The sequence below is a fragment of the Mustela nivalis genome, assembly GCF_964662115.1.
Source record: "Mustela nivalis genome assembly, chromosome: 8".
Taxonomy (NCBI): domain Eukaryota; kingdom Metazoa; phylum Chordata; class Mammalia; order Carnivora; family Mustelidae; genus Mustela; species Mustela nivalis.
The window spans coordinates 37,971,463-37,995,586 of NC_139027.1; the positions used below are offsets into that span (position 1 = coordinate 37,971,463).

The 24,124-nt window shown below is 41.4% G+C and overlaps 1 protein-coding gene and 1 gene segment (V, D, J or C); one reads left to right on the forward strand and one right to left on the reverse strand.

Moving 5' to 3' along the window:
- LOC309870876 (uncharacterized protein) overlaps positions 1–16,392 on the reverse strand; it is a 166,039-nt gene extending 149,647 nt beyond the window's left edge. Inside the window, exons 1-2 of the mRNA XM_082743449.1 lie at positions 16,090–16,392; positions 15,540–15,883 (exon numbers count right to left, since the gene is read on the reverse strand). The gene's annotated coding sequence lies outside the window, so the exon portion shown is untranslated. The remainder of the gene's footprint in view (positions 1–15,539; positions 15,884–16,089) is intronic.
- Positions 1–24,124, forward strand: part of LOC309870877 (immunoglobulin kappa light chain-like) — a 613,762-nt gene that overhangs the window by 287,711 nt on the left and 301,927 nt on the right.

Genomic DNA, 24,124 nt, shown 5'->3' on the forward strand with positions numbered 1-24,124 from the left:
TAATAAATGACTCAGCAGTTACTGATACCGGTTCGGATAACCATTGCTTAAACACATACCTAAAACAGGGCCATTTTGTTGTATCGGTTCTGGGTAACCATTACTAAAACACCCAGGTAGGAGACATCAAATCAGCCAAAGCCACAAATGTAGAGGTCTGTGGTGGTGCCCTATAAAAACTAGCCTGTAAGACCAAAGGGGCGTCGCTCTCTTCTGAGGCAACCCTCACCAGTCAGTCTGACTTCTAACGTTTGGCATAGAATAAACCATTACATAACTTTCACTTTGTCTCCACCTCGTTCCCCTGGCCAGTCAGTCTAACTTCTAATGCTTGGCATAGAATAAGGCTTTGCATAACTTTCACTTTGTCTCAGTCTTATTCTTTTGCTAATGGACGCAACATTTGGGGGCTCGTCTGGATTCAAATGACGAGAATTGAGCCAGCATCAGAATTTCTGGGAAAAGCCTCTGGAGGTAAGATCTCCAGATTTTATTGTGATATTCGGTCTGTCTGTCTGGTTGTAGAGTTCCAGGGTATGGTTCACCGGGGAGAAGCTGGACGCAGCCATGCTCCCCAGGGCTGGAGTGGATGCGGGGATGCCCCATCCCTCTTTTGGTACATCGCCAAGGGTTCAAGCCCCCCTAAGTGGTCAGGGGACTGAGAAAATCCCCACCAGTGGCAGGTTCTGGGTAAGGGCCACTGGGTCTGTGTATTTGTCTTGTCTTTTTGTTGTCTGTTGTTGCTCGTTTCTAGGGGACCAAGAAAATCTCCACCATCAAGCATTTCTAGGGGACAGAGAAAATCCCCACTGGTGAATGTTTGTAGGGGACCAAGAAAATCCCCACCAACAGCAGGTTCTGGGTAAGGGCTGCTGGGTCTGTGGTTGTCCGTGTCTTGTCTTTTTTTGTCTGTTGTGTTGTTTGTTGTGTTTGAAGAAATGGCAAACAGAGAGTAAGGGGACTCTGACTTTCATCTCTCTGTTCCTCCTAATAGATGTGGGACTTCTTCCTTGAAAATTTCTTCTGTTAATGGCTATAACTGGAGCCAACTGTAGTTAGTCTAACTCGAGACAGAGACTTTAAGGAATATTCCCAAGCAGCTGCCAAAACTCCCTTTCTTTCAGGGAAGTTCTTTGCCTTCTCTGACCCTACCTAGACTACCTAGCCCCTCCCCCTTGCTGGCAGGGCCTTCTGGCAGCACTTTGTTCTTCTGTCTCCCCCTTCTATTTCTGCACCAGCTTGGGTGCAGTCTGCATAACTGACCGCTAGACCATCCTTGGTGCTTCTTGCACCATGACTCCTTCTCTCTTCACTGTCAAGGAACAGAAAGAGCACCCTCTGGACCTAACGCCCCACTTCAGATCTTCCCATCCATATCTCAGGTAAACATTCAAAGTGGAGTGGGTCCAGGTGAAACATAAATCAGTATTTAAACTAAGTTAAGTTTGTTGGTTTAATTAAGGTAGACATGTCTTTAAAGTTACAGCAGTAAATGTGAAACTTCAAAGTTTACTGAAGGTCAAATAAGCTCATGTTATTTGTTAAAATCTGTTAGCAAAGAAATAACTGAACTGTTAGCAAAGAAATAACTGATGATTAATTGTCTGCCTCAAAGTTTTAATGGGTAATTGTTATGGGTAGCTTTCAAAGTCTTTGGTAACCTGAAACTTTAAAGGTTTGCTTAGATGACAAATGGAATAAAATTTGTTGGACATCTAGTCTTAACCAAATAGGATAAAATACTAAAGCATTAATTACTGGAACCAGGTTTGTGCTTTTGACTTCTTACTGCAAAAAAATATTTAAATCTATTGGTAAACATGTTTTCTGCTTAACTGATTCATGAATTTGCCATCTACAGAATTCTACTGTAAGTGTTCACAATTGTTTAATACTTAGCAATCACTAGAGACTAAAATGTGTCTAAGAATAAAAAATTCTGCTGTCACTAAGACTTATGGAAGTAAGAAAAACAACCTTATATGCAAAAAGTAGGAGATACAAAAAAAAAAAAGAAATGGAAATACATTTTGTTAAAGATAAAAGGTATTTTTTTTCCTAAATGAGATAATTGTTTTGAACAACAACAAAAAAAGGCTTGGGACAAAACTTAGATGCAAAAAACGTTGTAAAAGTTTTGTGAAGGGAATCTTCAAAAAATAAATTTTAGGTATAGTCAGGATGGACTAAGATTAAAATGAATTTTAAAATGTAGCACATCAGAATGATAAATACATGAAATGACTCCATGTATTCTAGACTACCAAAAGAAAAATGCCTTTAAGTTTTTTATTAAAAGTTTTAATGTTGTCTTAAAAAAAAAAAAAAAAACAGAAAAAAGGCAGTTGACTGATAACTGATAGTAAGTTTAGAAAACCTATACACACACACACAAAAAGGGGGCCTAAGAGAATAAGTAGTTTTGTCTTAAAATAAAAATGTCTGGTTGCACCAGAACTTGAAATAAAATAATAAAAACTAGACTTGAGAGTCTTTAGTAAGTCATAGAAGGCTTGGGGAAAGTGTCCTTTATTTGCCTTGGTTTATAGGTTTAAAAGAGAACAATGAAAAATGGTGGAACAGAGATGTAAAAATATTCATTTTTAAACAAATCAAAGCATTCAGCTTTTTTCTCTATCTGAATCCTCTAAAGATCAAAAGGTCTCAGCAAGTATTCTTTCTTCCATGGCAATCAGTCATTTGCATAAGTTCAATAAGAATCTGTTCTCCTTGTAACAGGACACCATTGGAAATGCTGGTTATTTTACCAAGGCTTTGACTGGAACATCATATTTGAGAAAGACTCAGATATGACCAGATAGCTTAAAGGAACTAAGGTTGACTTTATAAAACCTGGAGCCATAAACCCCTTGAAACTGTTGGCTTGATACCTTGCTTACAGAGTTCCCAGGTGAACTCACCAGGTGATTAAAGAATGTCACTTCCTGGCAGGTGCAAAAAACTCAAGATACTTTGGGGACATCAGAAAGAGGATTCACCCAAATTGACTGGTATTGCAGGCATATCTGATGGCAAGTAATTGGCTTGGCTTCTGGCCTGGAGAGGCTATTACAATTTCAACCTAGAGATTCCTTATAAAAAGTTCCAGCAAAGCATATTCTAAAAAATCTATGTGATCAATCACTGTTCTTGCTGAGTTTATGTAAATAATTAGGCCAAATTTGTTAAAACTGGAATTATTTTTCAAATAAATTAGTCATGATTTGGCTATCTCTGAAAAATGGGGGTTATTCTAGAAAAAAATTATGTTTCAGTAACACACCTTCATGAATATTAAGTTCTAGATTTTGTTGAATAAGGCTTTGCATAACTTTCACTTTGTCTCAGTCTTGATCCTTTGGTAATGGACCCAACAGTTCTACAGAACATATAATAGGAACACTCCCCACCCACAAACCTTGATCCAAGAATAATGGACTCACATAAGAAGCATCAAGAGAACCACCCAAGGGACACCAACCACACCCTGGCGTCCAGTTTTATAGATTCCAAAGAGACGTCCCTGGGCACAGAGACCAAAGTGCAATAAAACCCACCTGTGTAAGTCCTTCCTCATTCAAGTGATGGTGGTCAAGATTAGAGACTCTAGAGTCATTTTCCTCATCTGGACCTCATGGAGGTCCATCGTGCACTCCTTACAAATGCTTGTAATTTCTGTGTAGTGTGCCACAACCTGCTCATTGCAGGTCCATTTTACTGTCCAGGATACAACCTAGTTTGTAAACATGAGGGGCACAAACACTCCTGGTCAGAATTAGGAATGTTCTTCCTTCAGTCTACAGGGAGTATAGGAAAATGTCAAAGACTTTAGATGAAAAAGAAATCTTTATAAGAATTTGCACTTTCTAGATATTTTAGGCAAGGCATTCTGAGATATGTAACCAAACATAAAAGGAGACTTGTAACATTTTCATGTTGTGTTTTGAAGGAAATATTTATATGTTTGAAATTGAGGCATTCTTAAGAATACTTTGTGGGGGAAAAAAAAACTTTCACCTGATACACAAAAAATAAACATGACAGATGAATAATTTCTGCCCATATATCCACACATTGAGGTTTCACATACCATAGTGGGTAATGTGATTCTGATTATTTCTTTTAGAGTACTTGACACACAGCACTAGATAATGTAATTCTTACTTTAACATCTGTAATAATCGTTTTTCAAACTCACCCTAAGATTTACAATACTGTTTTGTATTTTCCATTTGCTTTTCTCATGATTTTTTTTTTTCATTTTCACTGGCTTATCTTCCTGAATTCACTCACTAGCAGGATTCATTAGGAAGACTGGCATTTTCAAGAGTAAGATTCAGGGTTGCATAATCTCTTCCACTCCCATCCATGTTTTTATGCTGAGTGAAATAAGTCAAGCAGAGAGAGTCAACTGTCATATGGTTTCACTTATTTGTGGAGCATAACAAATATCATGGAGGACAAGGGGTGTTAGAGAGGAGAAGGGAGTTGGGGTAAATTGGAAGGGGAGCGTGAATCATGAGAAACTATGGACTCTGAAAAACAGTCTGAGGGGTTTGAAGTGGCGGGGGGGGGGGGAGGTTGGGGTACCAGGTGGTGGGTATTATAGAGGGCACAGATTGCATGGAGCACTGGGTGTGGTGAAAAAATACTGAATACTGTTTTTCTGAAAATAAATAAATTAATTTAATTTAAAAAAAAAAGATTCAGGATTGCACTGGCTAGCACAGAAATCACAAATAAAGGGCAAATAAAATGCTAGCTAGTCAACTATGGGACATGAGCTTTTCTACTTCTACTTCTTCCATGATTTGTCTTCAATGCCCATGTCTCCATCCTGAGATCAGGCTTTCCTTTTGATACCATTTTTACACAATAGCTCATTTAGATTTTACAAAAAAAAATCTAACTCTTGAAGGGTTTCCTACTCAGACTGAGCTTTATTGTTAATAAGCCTGAAACTGTATGTATTCAGTTATTTTTCACTTCAGTATGACTTCAGATTTAAATTATGGATGATCTAGTAGAAATAAAAACCATATTCTTTAGTTTCTCTTGGATTTTGTTTGCAGAATGGTGACCTGAGTTCTGAGGTAGTTTGAATTTGATACAATTCTCACAAATGATTCAATATGACATAACATCAAGCTGACCTATGAAGAACCATCAGTTTATGTCCCTATTTAGTGAAAGGTATCACATATGCCTTACAGTGTGTGTGTCCCTAACTATCTGCCTACCTCTCTACCTATCTATCTCTCTCTCTGTGGGGGACAGAGAGAGAAACATGAAAGAATACACACAGGTCATAACAAATGGTTATCACACTCCTACTTACTGCCTGAAACATAAAAATCTGTCTTCTCTCCTACTCTTTCTGCTGGGCTGAGTTGTCCTCCTGTGAGAGATTCTTTTGATCCTCTCAAGTTCTTCTCACATTCATCTTCTAATAGAGTGTAATTCATGAAGCCCCAGGGTGAGATTAATTCTTTATTAAATCATTACTAAATTGTCTAAGACCATTAACGTGGAAACAGCAGATCCCAGAGACTCCTGTTCTATCTCCAGTTCATCCTGAGATCTGGAGATCGCTGGAAAATCAGCTGGAGTGGGAGTGGGACCTGTTTCCTCCTGATCATTAGTTGACAGGATCCAGGCAGGATGGCCATTCACCTGTCAGAAACAGATTCTGGACACACATGTCTTTATCGTCAGGGTCCCTGGGGCTTTCTCAGAAGGAAGGGCTATGAGCACTGTGTCCTGTCACAGATCCTGATTATCATGGGGATATCCTGCTTCCCACACAGGCAGTAAGGAACTTGTCTCTGTTTGTTTTCTTCCAAACACAGAAGATGTTTTAATTAAGTTACTGCTCTCCCAGGAGAGAGACTTGTACCCTGACTTTGGCGCTTTCCTCTCTGCCACACCCACCACGGGATTTGCATATTATCTCCTGGGGAGGACCTTGCCTTGAAAAGCTGACATAAAGGTTAGCTCTGAGCTTGTGTTTACTTACTAGGACTCATCAGTTCAGCTTCTCAAAATGAGGTTCCCTTCTCAGCTCCTAGGGCTGCTGATGCTCTGGATCACAGGTAAGAGCAGAGAGGGGGAGGAGATGGGAGACTGCGGTGGGAAAGGTGAGCTGTCTGGGTGCTGTTAATCCCTATCTGTGCTCTGTCCAGGGGTGAGATTGCCCTCCAGCTACAGGTATTTAATTTTGAGATACATGAAAACCATGAAGAAAGATAGGAACAAAGAACAGTGCTTTAGTGATATACTGAAAAAAAAAAATTGTGGCCACTCTGTGTCCTGAAATTCTTGGATTATCCATGGAATTCAGATATATTTAGAGTAGGATTGCAATCACTAAATACGATTTGACCGAATATACATGAAATTTAAAATCATAATAATGGTTCATAATGTTTCTCCACAACCTGTACTTACCTTTCATTATTTTAGGATCCAATGGGGAGGTAGTGCTGACATGGACCCCACTCTTGATGCCCATCACCCCCAGAGAGCCAGCTTCCATCTCCTGCAGGGCCAGTCAGAGCCTCATACACAACAATGGAAACACCTATTTGAGTTAGTACCTGCAGAAGCCAGACCAGTCCCCACAACTCCTCATCTATGAAATTTCCAAACATTTCACTGGAGTCCCAGAGGTTCAATGGCAGCGAGTCAGGGACAGATTTCACCCTGAGAATCAGCAGGTTGGACGCTGACGATGTGGGAGTTTATACCATCAGCAAGGTACATATGGTCCTCACACAGTGTTTCAGCCCCGAGCACAATCCTCTCTGTTTGGGGGTCCCCACTGGGCACGTGTGTTGCCTGAGCAGGGAGCCAGCACAGCAGAGGCTCTGAGCTGGTGTCAGAGGCAGATGCTGGGGAAGTCAGGGCAGTAACGTGCAGCTGAGTACTCTGGACCAAGTCCTGTCCTCTGGGCACCAACAGCCTCAGCAGGGCACAATCAGCTCCAGAGGAATGTGATCATTCTGAGGGCTGAGCGGTGAACTGTATGAGAGACGCCCTGAACCTCACCCTGACCCTCCTGGTTTGTGTGCATGGGTCAGTGGCAATTACTCAGCCTGAACATCAGTAACCTGAAGCATATTTTATGGCAACAATTACATACATTTTTGACCTAACAAAGTTTGTAATATTTTCGGTAGGATAATATTTGACATCCTTCATAATATTTTAGTGCTTATTTTCCCACTCTCTGAATTTCTTCTTTCCCAGTTATACTAACTGTTCTTCTACTATGTTCTCTAGGTAACATTCTATACACACTAAACCCACAGGAAATATGGGTGAGTACAATTAGTAAACTTTATTGTTCAAGCTCCCGAACAAACTTGGAAGCCCATAGCAGATATAAGTTCCTAAACCTGTAAAGATAATGTCCATATATACAATGAAATTTTACTCAGCAATAAGAAAGATGAAATCCAGCCATATGGGACAACATGGATGGACCAGTAGGGTATTATGTGAGGTGAAGTAAGTTGAGAGAAAGGCAAACATCGTATGATTTAATTTATATGTAGAATCTAAAACAGAAAGCAAAACAAAGATAAAACAAAAGCAGAAAGCCCTGTAAATAAGGAGACCAAACTGGTGTTTGCCTGAGGGGAAGGGAACAGGCAGGAGGGGTCCAATGTGTGAAGGAGATTGGGAGGAACACGCTTCCAGTTATGAAATGAGCAAGTCACAGGGATGAAGGTACAATGAAGGGAATATAGTCTATGATATTACAACAGTGTTGTGCAGAGAGACGGTAGCTACACTTGCAATGAGCATAGCATAGCATACCGATATGTCGAAAAAGAATTATGATGGTGCACCTGGGAGGCTTTGTGGATTAAAGCCTCTGCCTTCAGCTCAGGTCATGATCCCTGGGTCCTGGGATGGAGTCCTGCTTCAGGCTCTCTGCTCAGCGGGGAGCCTGCTTCCTCCTCTCTCTCTCTCTGCCTGCCTCACTGCCTACTTGTGATCTCTGTCAAATAAATAAACAAAATCTTTTTTTATTTATTTTTTATTTACTTTCAGCATAACAGTATTCATTATTTTTGCACCACACCCAGTGCTTCATGCAATCTGTGCCCTCTATAATACCCACCACCTGGTACCCCGACCTCCCACCCCCAGTCCTTATATAATATTTTCAGTAGGATAATATTTGACATCCTTCATAATTTTTTAGTGCTTATTTTCCCACTCTCTGAATTTCTTATTTCCCAGTTATACTAACTGTCCTTCTACTATGTTCTCTAGGTAACATTCTGTACAAATTATTACCCTCAGATTGTTTTTCAGAGTCCATAGTCTCTCATGGTTCATCTCCCCTTCTAATTTACCCCAACTCCCTTCACCTCTCCAACTCCCCATGTCCTCCATGCTATTTGTTATGCTCCACAAATAAGTGAAACCATATGATAATTGACTCTCTCTGCTTGACTTATTTCACTCAGCATCATCTCTTCCAGTCCCATCCATGTTGCTACAAAAGTTGGGTATTCGTCCTTTCTGATGGAGGCATAATACTCCATAGTGTATATGGACCACATCTTCCTTATCCATTCGTCCATTGAAGGGCATTGTGGTTCTTTCCACAGTTTGGTGACCATGACCATTGCTGCTATAAACTTTGGGGCACAGATGGCTCTTCTTTTCACGACATCTGTATCTTTGGGGTAAATACCCAAGAGTGCAATTGCAGGGTCATAGGGAAGTTCTATTTTTAATTTCTTGAGGAATCTCCACACTGTTCTCCAAAGAACCTGCACCAACTTGCATTACCACCAACAGTGGAAGAGGGTTCCCCTTTCTCCACATCCCCTCCAACACATGTTGTTTCCTGTCTTGCTAATTCTGGCCATTCTAACTGGTGTAAGTTGGTATCTCAATGTGGTTTTAATTGGAATCTCCCTGAGGGCTAGTGATGATGAACATTTTTTCATGTGTCTGGTGGCCATTTGTAGGTCTTCATTGGAGAAGTGTCTGTTCATGTCTTCTGCCCATTTTTTTATATGATTGTCGGTTTTGTGTTTGTTGAGTTTAAGGAGTTCTTTATAGACCCTGGATATCAACCTTTTGTCTGTACTGTCATTTGCAAATATCTTCTCCCATTCCGTGGGTTGCCTCTTTGTTTTCTTGACTGTTTCCTTTGCTGTGCAGAAGCTTTTGATTTTGATGAAGTCCCAAAAGTTCATCTTTGCTTTTGTTTCCTTTGCCTTTGGACACATATCTTGAAAGAATTTGCTGTGGCTGATATCGAAGAGATTACCTCCTATGTTCTCCTCAAGGACTCTGATGGATTCCTGTCTCACGTTGAGGTCTTTTATCCATTTTGAGTTTATCCTTGTGTACGGTGTAAGAAAATGGTCGAGTTTCATTCTTCTACATATAGCTGCCCAGTTTTCCCAGCACCATTTATTGAAGAGACTGTCTTTTTTCCACTGTATATTTTTTCCTGTTTTGTAGAAGATTATTTGACCATAGAGTTGAGGGTCCATATCTGGGCTCTCTACTCTGTTCCACTGGTCTATGTGTCTGGTTTTATGCCAGTACCATGCTGTCTTGGTGATCACAGCTTTGTAGTAAAGCTTGAAATCAGGTAGTATGATGCCCCCAGTTTTATTTTTGTTTTTCAACATTTCCTTAGCGATTCGGGGTCTCTTCTGATTCCATACAAATTTGGGAGTTATTTGCTCCAGCTCTTTGAAGAATACTGGTGGAATTTTGATTGGAATGGCATTAAAAGTGTAGATTGCTCTAGGCAGTATAGACATTTTAACAATGTTTATTCTTCCGATCCAAGAGCATGGAATGGTCTTCCATCTTTTTGTGTCTTCTTCAATTTCTTTCATGAGTGTTCTGTAGTTCCTCGAATACAGACCCTTTACCTCTTTGGTTAGGTTTATTTCCAGGTATCTTATGGTTCTGGTGCTAGAGTAAATGGAATTGATTCTCTAATTTCCCTTTCTGTATTTTCATTGTTAGTGTATAAGAAAGTCACTGATTTCTGTACATTGACTTTGTATCCTGCAACGTTACTGAATTGATGTATGAGTTCTAGTAGTTTGGGGGTGGAGTCTTTTGGGTTTTCCATATAAAGAATTATGTCATCTATGATGAGAGAGAGTTCGACTTCTTCATTGCCAATTTGGATACCTTTTATTTCTCTTTGTTGTCTGATTGCTGTTGCTAGGACTTCTAATACTATGTTGAACAAGAGTGGTGAGAGTGGGCATCCTTTTCGTGTTCCTGATCTCAATGGGAAGGCTGCAAGCTTTTTCCCATTGAGGATGATATTTGCTGTGAGTCATTCATAGATAGATTTGATGAGGTTCAGGAATGTTCCCTCTATCCCTATACTTTGAAGCGTTTTAATCAGGAACGGATGCTGAATTTTGTCAAATGCTTTTTCTGCATCGATTAAGAGAACCATGTGGTTCTTCTCTCTTCTCTTATTAATTTGTTCTATCACACTGATTGATTTGCGAATGTTGAACCATCCTTGTAGCCCAGGGATGAATCCCACCTGGTCATGGTGGATAATCTTTTCAATGTTCTGTTCGATCCTGTTAGCTAGGATCTCGTTGAGAATCTTAGCATCCATATTCATTAGTGATATTGATCTGAAATTCTCCTTTTTGATAGGGACTTTGACTGGTTTGGGGATCAGGGTAATGTTGGCTTCATAGAAAGAGTCTGGAAGTTTTCCTTCTGCTTCAATTTTTTGAAACATCATCAGGAGAATAGGTGTTATTTCTTCTTTAAAAGTTTGGTAGAATTCCCCAAGGAATCCATCAGATCCTGGGCTCTTGTTTTTTGGGAGATTTTTGATCACTGCTTCAATCTCGTTACTAGATATAGGTCTATTCAGTATGTAAATCTTACACATGGGGTTCTTTTTGATGAGGTTCTTCCTTTATTAGGATATATTTTTTTTCTCTTGCCATATACTTTTATCAGTCTTTGTGTTTGTCTGTTTTTGTTTGTATACTTCATAAATAAGCAAAATCTTTTAAAAAGAAGAATTATGAGAAACCTTCAGGGAATTTAAGATCTCGGTTTTCAAAACTGCTATGGCAATGTAAACTAAGTAGCCACAGTCCTAGAAGTAAATGTTAAATTTGAATATTGTCACATTTGACGAAAAGCATTATTTTATATGACGCTTCATACAAAACAATTTAATAAGACAATTTTAAGATTAGTTGTAATTAAAGGAACAGAGATAGAATGCATGAAACAGGTATTTTGAAGTGTATGATACTTATGGAGATACTGTAAGTTTCATTTTTTATATCTTCATATTGCAAGAAATGTCAGGAGAAACATTAAGATATTGTACATATTTGTATCTAACATTAAGTCAGATTTACACAAACCTAATTGGTGTGAAGAGTTAAGTCATTTTTTTAGAAGTGGTTCATCATGTCTAGACATATCAAAATTTATAGTTCAAAATAATTAATCAGAAGGCATCATAATGTTGCAGGCAATAAAATATTCCAAACTCAGGGTTTTATCTTCTTTTCCATCTTCTTTTCAAAATTAAAAATTATTGAATATTATTTGAGTTCTTGTATCTGCCAAAAGACACTGTTATATTCAAATACATATGGAAATTGAGTTTGCTAAAAGTACAAATTTTGGTGCCATAATAAATTGCAAAAAAGCAATCCAGAAAAATCGTATACTTAGTCAATATATCAAATTAATAAAGTCTTACCATCTATTATACACATGTATTGTATTACTTAAAATTATAATACACAAATATTATTCTTGCAAGTTCATCTGTTTGGAAGTTTATTGTGAGCTTACTGCAATATTTGCAAGTTTATTGCCAGTATGACTTTGCCAGTTCTAACACACAAGTATTATTTCTGAAAATACTTATTTGTCTCTATTTGCTCTAGCCCTGTGGGTCTGAGAACTTCAGCCCTGCTGGACAACAGAGCCAGGTGGTCAAGGGCTGCCAGGATACCAGACAAGTGCACAAGCTCTTTCCAGGGAGACACCAGGGCCCTGGAGCTGGGCAGAGAGAGAATGCAGAGTACAAACACAGGCTTCCTCGATTTCCAGGGAGGAATGCAGTCAGTCCATAGATGTGTTCTGAATTGGAAGCCTAACTGTTAGGCAGGAGCCTTTAAGATCTAAAAATAGGCTTCTTTGAGGCTAAGAATGGGAGTTGGGCGGTTCCATCTGCTCCTTATTTCTTTCTTTACTATTCTCTTGGGGGCTCTTTGTGCACTACACCTCTGGCTTCCAGATTGAGGTGTTTGGGGGCCGGTTCCTCAGGTGGAAGTTTTGCAAGTTGGGGCACTAGAAGTTGGGTCCAAACCCTTTGCTCTTCAGAGGGAAACTGGGAGTTACAAGTTCCCTTCCAATGGTATACTGTTCTGTTGGAGGTGGACTTTATGGCAAAAATGTGTCCCAGCATTGTGCACGTGATCAATGTGGCTATGACCTCTTTAACCCAATGTTTAGGAGTCCCTTGACTAGTTTCTGGATGTCTCACAGTGGAAGTTGTTCCATGTGTAGCTGTAGGTTCCATGTGTCCATAGGAGGAGGTGAATTCAGAAGCCTCCTGGAACATGGACGCTGAACAAGAACTTCTTTTTCTTTGGATTCCTATGGAAGATGTTTGGATCACAGATTTTAAGCATTTCCTAATTTTTTGTTTTAGCCTCATTGACACACAGGGCTCTACTATTTCATCTACACAACATAGTGATTCAACAAGTTTATACATTATTCTATGGCCACATCTTTCACCATACAGTACTATTACAATATCACTGACTCGATTCCTTGCGCTTTAAAAATATTAAATAGATAGATAGATAGATGATAGATAGATAGATAGATATTTCTTCTTTATAAACTTTTATTTTTCTGGATATCTGGTTGTCCGACCTTGACTAGCACAATAATGGTGCAACGTAGGCTTTAACTGTTTTCTCATGGTTCCTTCTTTTGTATTTCTACCACCACTTTTTTCTACCAAAAAGCTTTTTAATCCCAATGAAGTCCCAATAGTTCATTTTTTGCCGTTGTTTCCCTGGTATTTGGAGACATATCTAGCAAGAAGTTGCTGTGGCCGAGGTCACAGAAGTTGCTTCCTGTGTTCTCCTGTATGATTTTCATGGGTTCCTGCCTCACATTGAAGTCATTCACCCATTTTTGAGTCCATTTTTGTGTACGGTCTAAGAAACTGGTCCTGTTTCATTCTTCTGCATAATTTCTGTCTAATTTTCCCAACACCATTTGTTGAAGAGATTTTCTCTTTTTCCATTGGGTATTCTTTCTGGCTTTGTTGAAGATTACTTGATCATAAAGTTGAGGGGCATTTCTGGTTTCTCTATTCTGTTAATGGGTATTATGTCTGTTTTTGTGCCAGTACCATACTGTCTTGATGATGACAGCCTTGTAATACAGCTTGAAGTCTGCAATTGTGATGCCACCAGCTTTGGTTTTCTTTTTCTTTTTTTTTTTTTTAAAGATTTTATTTATTTATTTGACAGAGAGAGGTTACAAGTAGGCAGAGAGAGAGAGAGAGGAGGAAGCAGGCTCCCTGCTGAGCAGAGAGCCCGATGTGGGACTCGATCCCAGGACCCTGAGATCATGACCTGAGCCGAAGGCAGCGGCTTAACCCACTGAGCCACCCAGGCGCCCGGTTTTCTTTTTCAACATTGCTTTGGCTATTGGGGGTCTTCTCTGGTTCCATATAAATTTTAGGATTATTTGTTCAAGAGGAAGATACAAATCAGCAGGGTGTGAGTGAGGAGGTCCTGGCTTATAAGTCTCTGCAGTCCTTCCATTTGTATAAGGAAGTGGAGCAGAGGAGAGGGAAGGTTCTCATTGCTTTTGTGAGATGTGTGTACATCTGGTCCAGGGCATTATTTATGGGTCTCTGTCCAGACAGGCTTAATTCAATCTCATTAGCAAAGAAAGCCTTATGGGGTAGTGCAGAAAGTAACTTTGTTACAAGAATCACCTAAGTGGGGAGGTGGGCACAAGGGTGCAGTCAGTTAAGTGCCCACTTTCAACTCAGGTCATGATCCCAGGGTCCTAGGATCGAGCCCCATGTCTGGCTCTCTGCTCAGCAGGGAACCTGCTTCTCCCTCTGCCTGCTGCTCTGCTCACTTATGCTCTCTCTCTGACAAAAAAAAAAAAAAAAAAAATCTTAAACAAGAAAGCAAAAACAAAAAAGAGTAATGCTCTGGAGGAATAGCATCACACCTGCACCTTCCCTTTCATGCCCCAGGCTGCCCCCAAAACTGAGACCACTGAGAACAGACTCATTCTCCAGAACCTGTTCCTCTTCTTCCCTCTGAAAGCCAAGCATCTTTGACAGTCGGCCAAGCCCAGACACCACAGAGGGCCACAGTGAGGTCTCCCAGACTCAGAAGCAGAGTCCATGACATTCAGGGTATCCAAGGGAGCACAGCTGGGCCCACAGATGGAGTTATTGCTACTGTTTCTAACATTGTGGGTGGGTGGCTGCCCCCTGCTGGCAACAGTGATGGACTGTACCTTTGGCCTACAGGCCTCTGATGGTGAGACCTTAAGAGTTCCCACACACAGGTCCCCACTGGACAGGGTGTCCGCCTGAGAGTCTCACCATCTCCCTCGGCCACTACCACCCCACATTAAATAGATAGATAAAAGAGTTTTTAAAAAATGAGAGAATTACCTTTGTGAGAATGAGTACACCTGGGAGAAATAGAGAAGGGAGATAGGAAAGGAGCTGGTGCAGAAATGAACGTTCAGGACACTGCCCAGGAAGGCTGGGAAACAGGGCCCATGGAAGGAAAAGGCGAAAGGGACAGTACCTTCCACGTGGGAGATTCTGCATAGGAGAGCTCAAAGGTTTCATCCTGGGAAGGTTCAAAGTGGGAGGGTGATGGAGAGTGAAGAAAAGAGAATGAGAAAATAAAAGAGAAATGTACCAGAGTCCAAGAGGAGCAGGAAGGGAGAACTGACCCGCAGGGTGTAACATTCACGGCCCTTTGTCAGAGGCTAAAGACAGACCTTCCTGGCTCACTCTTTCCTGTGGGACCCTGGAAAACATGCAGCTTCCTGGGGTACAAAACCCCCCGGCACCATCCCTAAGATATCTTCACAGCATTTGTCTTCACTATCCTCCCACAAAAAGGGATGCAGGAAGGATGCCTGGGTGGCTCAGTCGGCTAAGTGGCTGCCTTCAGCTCAGGTCATGATCCCAGCATCCTGGGACGGAGTCCCACATTGGGTTCCCTGCTCAGAAGGGAGCCTGCTTCTCCCTCTGCCTCCTTCTTCCCCTGCTTGTGCACCCTCTCTGTCTGACAAATTAATAAATAAAATCTTTTTTAAGGGGTGGGTGATGCAGGAAAAGCCCGATCTCTTCATTTTATGCTGAGCCATACAAGCCCTGCAAGGAGTAAGTCAGAAGTGACTTCTCAAGCAGATAGTGGAACGCACATGTTCAGGGCTGAGCGAAGAGGAAGTAGGTGGTTCAGCAAAGCCTCCCTGACCTGCGGCCCCGAGGAGCAGGTTTGTGTTCGAGGCTGAAGCACTGTGGTTGGAAAGGTATAATGCTGCATGCAGTAATAGTTTCCCACATCTTCGGCCTGGAGGTTGCTGATGGTGAGGGTGTAGTCTGTCCCAGACCCGCTGCCGCTGAACCGGTCTGGGATGCCCGTGTCCCTGCTGGATGCACCATAGATGAGGCGCCTGGGAGCCTGCCCAGGTTTCTGCTGGTACCAGGCTACATAGTTGTTAACACTCTGACTGGCTCTGCAGTTCATGGTGACCCGTTGACCTGGAGACACAGCCAGGGAGCCTGGAGACTGAGTCATCGTGATTTCCCCATGGGAACCTGCAATCAGAAAAATGGTGATACAGACACAATTTATCCCCCTCATGCTGAAATATGTCATTGCAAATGTGCTTCCTAATGGTACCACATGGCAGTACATCACTGGGTCTATTGTGGAAATAACCACGGTTTCTCATTATGTATCTTTAAAAGTTGTTTAAAATGACACTACTCCAGAAGGATTATGGCACTTTTCAGCTTCTCACCTGAGACCCACAGCAACAAGCAGAGGAGGACCGGCCTCTGTGACGTCATCTTACTGCCCCTGCCTGCCCAATGCAGCTCAGCTCCTGTAACAAAGGCCCCTTTTATACAGCCTGAGCCACTGGTCTGGGCCTGCAGGGGCTTATGCAAAGCAGTCAGGGGGAACAGAAGCAAATCTCATAATCAGTGGGTTGCGAAAGTGCCCAGTGGAAATGTAAGGAGCCAAAAATAACTCCAAAATAGAACTGTATAACAGGAACACACAAAAGTCAACTTCGAAGCTTTGAGAACAAATTACCAGTTCTAAAATGAAAAACTGCTATAAGATCGAATGAAGAGCTTCCATTTTCAATTTAAAAATATCTTTAAATGGGTTCAGTTTCTAGAAATGGTGAGCTTGGCTCTTCATTTCAGTAACTGAGGTAAATAAAAAAACATGCTGGGAAACAAAGGGAGGCAGGAAGGGACAAAAGAATTGGAAGGCACAAAAAGAAAGTGGAGATCTCTGGGCCCAACTTTTTATAAAAAATCTGACTGGAAAAAAAAAAAAAACTAGCTCTGAAGCCATTTTTCTCCTGCAGATGGGTAAGGATGTGGCAAACACTTGACCTCGGGTCCCGGAGCTGTGCAAGATCCAGAGAGATGAGTGATGGAAGACAGGCCAGAATTTCCTCACTCGGGAGACATGTAGGACCCTCATTGGGTGTACAGGAAGACTGAATCTTGAATTTTAGTTATTCTATCTTTTCAATTCAATATTTCTGTTTTGTGTTGAATTAACCAATGAATGAAATCTAGGTGCCTTCAAGAAAATTCAGTTCCCTGCAGTGGTTTGAGTAGTCAGCACAATGTGGCTTGGATATCATATACACTTCCCTGCACCTGTTCCTCATCCTGCTGTTCCTTCTTAAACAGAGGGAAGGGGGCAGGGGTGGGATTCCCTTAAGACAACGAGCATGCAGTCCCAGTGAGGAGGGCAGAGGCTGTGGAGGCTTCAGGTGCATTGCAAGTCCAACCACAACACTTCTGCCAACTTTCCTCTCAGTGGGGCAGGTGCCTAAGGCTTCCTCTGTCGGGTGGCACCCTGGCTGTTCCATGGGCCCCTATAGCTGCTGCACTGCATCATGACATGAGCCATTTCCTAAACCCAGACAGAGCCTCTATCAAGTAGACCCTGCCTGGGGATCCACACCTCACCCTCACCAAGGGTCAATTTACCCATCATTCCTCTCCTGAATTTGTTCTAGATGATGGATAATTTTTTGTGTCAACAAAAGTAGGCTCGGGTGCCTAGTGGCATGGTCAATGCCAGTTTAGTTGTTGCTGCCAAGGTATTTTTTAGCGTGATTAACATTTACATCAGGAGCCCTTATCTCCCGTGCTCACAAAAGATTCACCACAGCCCAGTTTCGGCTTCAAAAAGGAAAGAAAACTTTCTAATTATTATAGAAAAACTAACATAAACAGAAGAGGAAAGGAATATGCACATACAGGAAGGGAATAGTAGGCAAGAAATGAGAATAAGGTCACTTCACCTCCTATTGGGTACTTACAACACCCCACGTCACCAGCTGGGGAAGCCCCGTGGAGACAACCAGGCTGGAGTCCTGACTGAGAGGCCTGAGCAGAGTGTTCTCCCCTCAGGGTCACTTCCAATGGAATCCCCACAAGGGCCATATTTATAGGGCAAATAACAGGGTTTGAAATTAAACATTTGTTCACCTATGTACAGTTTGGCACAAGCTGCATGTCCACATTGTCCTGTGTCTGTATTTTCAAGGAGCCCGAGCTATGTGCGTCTGCCTCCCCTCCTGGATCCCATTCTGGGGGACCAGCCCTGCCTGGAGCGGGAGGGGATGGGAGACAAGGCTGTAGCTCTTGGTGTCCAGAACAGAAAGGCTGTATCTGGAGGCTGAAATCCCTGATGAACATAGATGCAAAAATCCTCCACCAAATATTAGCAAACCAAATTCAACAATACATTAAAAGGATCATACACCATGATCAAGTAGGATTTATTCCTGAGATGCAAGGATCATTCAATATCCATAAAAAATTAGCATGAATGTCACATGAACAAACTAAAGGGTAAAAATCATAGGATTGTCTCAACAGATGCAGAAAAAGTATTGGATAAAATTCAGTATCTATTTATAAATATATAAATAAACCCAAGAAATACCAAAGTTATAAGGATATGGAGAAAGAGGATATGTAGTGGATAATTTCTTGCCTCTGATCTTTCCTCCTTTACCTTCCACTCTCTTCTTTCCAGGCCTTTCCTAGCCAGCCACCCTGTAGGCCATCCGTGTCCTTACTTCCCCAGCCACATTAAGTCAATGACCATTTGTGCTCTTTGAGAGTCTGCTAAAAAAACATCTTATTTCATTACACAGTGGTATGGGAGCTGTTCAGTTTAACTTTCATCAACATATGATTCAAACCAGGGCTGATCCTGGAGTCCTTTCTCCCTATTTCCTGGTTGGGAGGCCCTGTGTTTTCAATGAGTTGTGGTAAGAATCAAAGACAGCAGAGCTATTACAATGCAGTAAGAAGTTTTTATTATATGCATAGTCCCCTGGGAACAGAACACACAGCATGCCCCACAGCGACACAGGCAGTAACAAGGTGAGATGCACAGGCAGAGAGAGTACTGCTGGCCTGTATTATTACTGCGTATTTCATGAGAAGTAGTGGAGAAGCAAAGTCAACAAACTACTCACACATAAGATTGGAGAGTTTGAAAATTTCAGCAGGCTGCGGACTATAGGTGTGCCCCTTGTCCTCTGGTACCCAGAGGGATTTGGGTAGAGGGAAATGTCACAATTGCTGGTCTCATTGACAGGAAAGGAGTAGGATTTGGACTCAGGATTGTCTGGCTTGCATATCAAACGTACGCCCTTGGGCAAGTCTTTTATTGCCTCTGGGAATTAGATAATAGTAGGAGAGGAGGCCCCTGCGTGGCTTGGGCAGCAAGAATGCAGAAATAAGAAAATGGATTAAGGGGGTGCCTAGGTGGCTCAGTGAGTTAAAGCCTCTGCCTTTCGCAGGTCATGATCCCGGGGTCCTGGGATCGAGCATCGGGCTCTCTGCTCAGTGGAGAGCTTGCTTCCTCCTCCTCTCTCTCTCTCTCTCTTGTTCTCTGGTTCTCTCTCTCTGCCTGCCTGTCTGCCTACTTGTGACCTCTGTCAAATAAATAAATAAAATCTTTAAAAAAAAATAAAATAAAGAAAACGGATTAAGTATAAAGCCTCATGTGGCTGAAAATAAGGTCATGCAGGAGTGTTTGGGAAGAGTGGTGAGTATTGTGGTGATCTGAAACTTGTCCCATAAATTGTGTGCCCGCTGAATCTGGTTGGGTCCAATACTAAAGAAAATATTATCTCCTTTCTGAGATTATCTGCTGCTGGGCTCCACCCAATCTGGTGTGTCTGACGTTTCTGGTTTAGGATGAACAACACCGTCACACAGTTAACTGATGTTCCGTGGACAGGTATACCGGGGCCTGTGCTATGCTGGGAACTGCTCATTGGACAGTGAATAAGGCATTTGTGAGAAGGGCCAAGTCTTGATGAAGAACCGAGAAGTCTGTGCTATCTACGAGTCTTCATCTGGGCTTGCCATAGTGTCCACAACGTCCTTCCTGGACACAGATGCATGTACCACCAAATGATAGGAGAGGTCATAGGGACCACATGATAGGGCCACTTACATCGAGACCTAAGCTTGATATGGAGTCCGTCCTGACTCTGCATCCACTCTACACTGGTGACTTCAAAATTAGCTGATAAACGGAATGGTGTAGCTTATCCAAGTGTGGAATGTGTTGTCTCAACACTCAACACACAACACTCAACAAGATACTGTGCTTCAACCTCAGTAGTTGGAGGTACAAGATACAATCACTTGTCCTTTACCTTGGAGAGAATGTGCCCACATTCCCCAGATATCTGGACCCCGACATAGCCACCAGGGTTGGGGGCCACATGAATTTTAGTAGGGCTTGCATCCCATTGTTGGAGCATATGTATTTTTGCAAGTTAGCAAAGTTCTCACCATTTCTTGCTCATTGTGTGCAATTAACAGGATGTAATTGATAGAGTATGGTCTGGCGGGATGCTCTGGGGGATGGTTATACAACGCACTGTAGCAGAGAGCAGGGAGTCAACGGAACCCTGGGCCGAGACTGAGGATATGACCTGCTCTTCCCTGCAGTAAAAGCGAAGTCACCAGAGGACTGCACTACATTATCTGACATGCCCTCTGCTGGTAGACCTTGTAGTTGGCCCAGCATAGGGTAAGTACTTTCAAAACCTCCACATGGCCAGAAGAAGGAGACTTAACACACCCAGAGAAGAATGGGGCCCATTGGGGGAATTCATTTGACAAACTTAATTTTTGAGTACTTAAGCAATAAGAATGTTCCATAATTTGCGTATCTACTTCCTCTTAGATCTGAAGTGTTTCTGCATCTCAGAGTCTAATAACAGAGTCTCTGGGTGTGTGGCATGAACACACTGGACCCATCGAAAGCAGCAAGATGGTGACTCCATTACAGTTCTTGGCCTTCTGCTCCTCTGGGCTCCAGGTGAGAATATTTGGACAAGGCAGGTTAAAGTTGGGATATGATTTTCCATCCTGATTTTCTTTCTTCATTGGGAATCTTTCCACAGATGAATTTGGCTTATTTTAAAAATAAGTAGTATTCTCTGTCCTACCTAACTAGATACTGGTGACTTCCATGTACATATCCTGAAACTCTGCTGGTGTTTCCTGGGTAGTTTCAGCCTCCCATGGAGAGAATGTGCTGACCCAGTCTCCTGCCATCCTGTCCATGGCTCCAAAAGAGGGAGTCACCATCAACTGCTGGGCCAGTTAGAATATTAACAAGTAGTTAGACTGGTATCAGCAGGTGCCAGGGAGAGCTCCTAACCTCCTGATCTATGAAGCATCCAAGCTGGAAACTGGGGTCCTGTCATGGTTCAGTGGCAGTGGTGGGACACACTTCATTTTACCATCAGCAGCCTGGAGCCTGAAGATGCTGGGATCTACTACTGCGTGCAGTCTAACAGCTACTCGCTCACAGTGTTACAGGTCGGCATAAACCACCAGGGAAGCAGAAGTGAGGGGCTGGGCTGCCCCCACTACTCCTCTGATGCCTGCACATGTTCAGACAGTTTCTCAGAGGCAGCCACAATTTGAATGTCATGGGGGCTTTGGGAGAAGGACAAAGAGGATCCCCGGTCTCCTGACTGACTCCCTTTCTCCCATATCATTACACCTGAGGAGTGTGGGTGATGGCATCTGCCAGGGTTTGTACAGCAAAAGAGAAGCCACTCTAGGTATTCCAAGCAGGAATTGCTTCCTCTAGGGAAGTAATGTCTAAATGTCACTCTTTCAAAAGCCTAGGGATATAGTAATAAGGGAAGCAGACACTAGAAACAGTGATCCTTGATGATCCACCATAAGTCAGAGAATTTTTACCATTGGAGATACGGGCTGCCTAACCACGTGGTCTTCAGGCCTGTCTAGGAGGGCCAGGGATGGAGCGGCTGATGTTCTAGCCGCTGCAGAACCTCCCCCAGGTGATTCTCCGGTCCCTCACTTACCACTTACCTTCCTGCAGGTGCTGATGGAGAGCGTTGAATCCTCATCATCTAACCTCCAGTTCTAGGGTAAGGTGCCTCCTGAGCAACTCCATAGGGAACCATAGAAGAAAGAGGGCTCTGTGCAATGTGCTTCTAGAAGTGACGGTGGTGACGGGGAGCTGACAGAAGACAGCCTGGGATGGTCACTATTTTTACATCTCTCAGAAGTTGGCCAGTTAGGGGAAGCCCCAGAACATGTGTGAATATGCTTCTAGCTATCATCATTAGGTCATAACAAGGAGATTTTGTTAAGTGACTGAGGGAACAGAAGAATGAGGTAATTGTGTCATGTATATAGAAATAACTAGACAGTGAAAGACTTTCATGATTAAAAAAAAACAACTAAATGTGGATGAAGCACTTTTTTCTTACTATAAAAATATCTTGTGTCTTAAAATTCTCTATAAGCCAGAGCATCATCAACAACCCTGAAAGCTAGTGGCAAATGTGAAATAGCTGTCTCCACCTGATACCTACTCATAAGGCTCTCCATTTTAACAAGATAGCAGGAGCTGAGTAAGGTTTAGATGCTCTGTTGTAGAGCATTTTTACTTTCCCTAAAGTAGTCTTTACTTTTCTATTTTTATTTAAGACATTTTATTGAAAGCCATCTCTTGAATTAGAGCCACATGTTGAAAACACCTCCAATTTTACATTCAAAATCATACAAAATTGAATTTCAAAATTCTTTTTAGACTATAAATTTGGAAAAATATAATTATTTGGAAATAACATGATCGTGTATCTTAAGCATTAAATAGAATAATGATTTGTAGAAATTTAAAGAATTACAAAGACCACAGTAAGAATAAAGCAAAATTATATACAATTCTGTCAGAATAACTAGACTTAGATTTGCTTGTTTTGTGGTTTCTCTACCCTCCTACAGCTTGCCATGAGAATGATGTGCCATGGGTAGTCACCACACTCTGTCTTGGCCCCAGATCAGCCACAATCCGTAGACTGGAGAACCATTCCGCAGTCTATTCTCCCTGCAGAACAAACACACAACTGAGACCTGTGTGCATTATCAAAATTATTGTCAACATGAACATCCATGACTATAGAAACAAATACTTAGTATGACAAGCCACTGAGTTTTTGACTGGTTTGTCAAAATAGTGTGTAAAATCCGTATTACTCATATTTTATCTGACTAATACAGATTTTATACATCTTCTCATAGAAATTGATAGGTCTTATTAAACACAATTGCATTTATAAAAGGAATACTTGGGAATCCATTTATAAGAAAATACAAAACAAAGAAATGTTTTAAAAGTATTTCAATAAAAAGTGTAAAATTCACCCCATTGTAGAAACATCTAAGATTACTTTAATGATGAAAAGTTCTTTAGATCATTCAGAATTATTAAGTGTGATTAAATCTAAAGTATCTGAATAAAATTGTATATGTCAATATGCATATATATGCATATATATGCATATATGTATAATATACATACATGTAGATACATTTTTGATGTGTTTATACAATTATCTTATGAATTAAATGGATTAATATGAGTCCAGTAATTCCACATAAATAACTAACTCGTGTCCAGGACCAAACATAGTACTAATCTGGCTTGAGGAATTTTCCTTAAAATCTTTGTTTCTAAATCATATACTAATTGTTATACTTATCTGAATTGTTATACTTATCTGAACTGTTTTCTCACTCAGTGAAGGTCCCAATGGTTTGAATGGGGTTATTTCTTCCCACAAACCATTACAGCCCATGAAAGCCCTATTATCTCTACATCCACATTCATGTGATGAATTCCAGGTATGAGATATTATCCAATCTTTTTTTTTTTTCATTTTATGGTGAAATCTATTAATACTCTCATAACATAGGTCAGAGCTCTTGTAATTTACAGAGAAAAAAACAACTAAATGAAACTACCAACATTAAACATTAAACAGACTGACTGAAAAATGAATTCATGGGTAATATCACTTGTCCTCAAGTGGGGCATAAGGAGCAGAACTCAGCCTTCTGAGAGGAAACATATCAGAATCTTGGGGAGGGGAAGTTATCAAGTTTGATCATTTAACAATACATGCTACCATCTCAATTTCATCCTACAAATATTATTATTTTTTTAAAGATTTTATTTATTTATTTGACAGAGATCACAAGTAGGCAGAGATACAGACAGAGAGAGAGGAAGGGAAGCAGGCTCCCTGCTGAGCAGAAAGCCTGATGTGGGGCTCAATCCCAGGATCCCGGGACCATGACTTGAGCCAAAGGCAGAGGCTTTAACCCACTAAGCCACCCAGGCGCTCCTTATTATTTGTTTTATTAACAGTTGGCATGTCTCTAAAATATCAGTTGAATGATTTCTTTAGCCTTGTTGGTGAATTAAAAGATAAATTTACAATT